Below are 1,592 nucleotides of genomic sequence, written 5' to 3'. Positions count from 1 at the left end.
CATTTGACAGTGTAAGAGCGGAAATACTATCTAAGGAGTTGTTTGGCGGAAAAAAGACACTGGTGCCTCAGCAAGACTTTGGCTTCGCACTAGGTCAACCTGACCGAATTCTTTCCTTCCATTTGCGTGCAAAGCGCAAAAGGAGCCACAATTTACTGGAAAGGATGTCTGTTTGTGCAAGATAAAAATGGAGCAGATGTTGAGTTCGTGAGGTCCAAAATATTTTAAAGGTCGCCCAATACACACTCAGTATAAAGAGTGCCAGAAGCTTTCTGCAAAACAACAGTAGCACGCCATTGGTTGAAACTTTCCAACACACACTGATGAAGATGAGAAAGTATAAAATAGGTTGATGGTAAGACTTCGGAGAGATTTTTTGTGACAAGACGATGACGATGAAGATTTTGTATTGAACTGAAGAAACTGTAATGAGGAATCCGTGGAAGTGTAATAAATCTCCAGCTCGTCTATGGCCTAGCAGCAAGAACTACGTCTCTGTGCGTTATTTCCCTTACTTAGATATTTAAGAGTATAGCCACCTTTCTAATCCTCAATAACAGCTCTTGGAGCAGAAAAAAATCCTGAAAAATTGCCTACTCAGTCAATGTGCACAATGGATCTGGTGAAGCTCAGGTCAAGAGAAGTGCAGGAGTGGGGAGATTTGATGCAGCGAAGGTGTAAGGAGGCAAAAAACCCATTATAAGTGATTGCAGTTCTAGTTTCTCTTGTTTTTTTTTCTACATGTACAAAAATAGAAAAGATCCCTAAAATTTGCCAGTTTGTGCTAAAATTCTCAAAATAACACTAAATAACCAAACTTGCTTCTACTTTATAATGGATTTTTTTTTCATGCAGTTCTATTGAAGTATACATGTGGAAAACAACATTAAACATTAAGAGCACATATTTTCTACCATAGTGCCACCTACTTGTGTATGTGCCTGAATATTTATACTTAAGTAGTAGTGTTGGTATTGAAGCTGGATACCTAATAAACATTGTAATGAGTTACAGTTGGTAGACTGCAGTAGTAGTTTCAGAGGATAATAATAATAAAGACCAAAAGCAATAGGGTTTCCTGGTCTGTGCTTCTGTGGGCTCAGAACCCCATAAAATGGAAAAATGGAGTAAAAATAACAGGGTTCCCTTCTCCACTGGGAGCAGGTAAACAGCCACACCCTCAATTGGTCGCCCACTCGCTCACATACCCTAATAATACAAAATAAAGTCATAACAAAATCAAAGGCTTTTCCCTTTGTTTGATTGAAAGAGAAATGAATGGTTGTTTTGTTGTTTAGTATAACTTTCATTGTAAAAAAAACAAACAAGCTCAATACTTTTTTATCTATACAGTTTTTCACATTTATTTATAAATTCTCAAATTTCTTTGGATAATTTCCAATGATCTTAGTAGTTACTGGGATAATTTATTCAAATAAATTATCCAAAGGCTGCGTGTTGCCTCACGCAGCCTTTGTTGCTGCGTGAGGCAACAAAGGCTTTTGTCACAATCTGTGTTTCTGTGCGTTTATTTTTGAGATTTCCTGTGTTCAGTCCTGCTTTTCCCGTGAGTCTCTGTCCTGTCCTCCCCG

General features: G+C 37.9%; 1 long non-coding RNA gene across 1 annotated transcript in view; it reads left to right on the top strand.

The window, feature by feature from the left end:
- Positions 1–487, top strand: part of LOC106936576 (uncharacterized) — a 5,931-nt gene extending 5,444 nt beyond the window's left edge. Inside the window, exon 2 of the long non-coding RNA XR_001422159.1 lies at positions 213–487. This is a non-coding gene — a long non-coding RNA (uncharacterized LOC106936576). The remainder of the gene's footprint in view (positions 1–212) is intronic.
- Positions 488–1,592: the final 1,105 nt, after the last annotated feature.

Source organism: Poecilia latipinna, unplaced genomic scaffold (genome assembly GCF_001443285.1).
Source record: "Poecilia latipinna isolate Pla-1442-1.1 unplaced genomic scaffold, P_latipinna-1.0 Scaffold2176, whole genome shotgun sequence".
NCBI lineage: Eukaryota > Metazoa > Chordata > Actinopteri > Cyprinodontiformes > Poeciliidae > Poecilia > Poecilia latipinna.
Note: the sequence above shows the minus strand (reverse complement) of the source record. Positions and strands in the feature narration are given on the sequence as shown.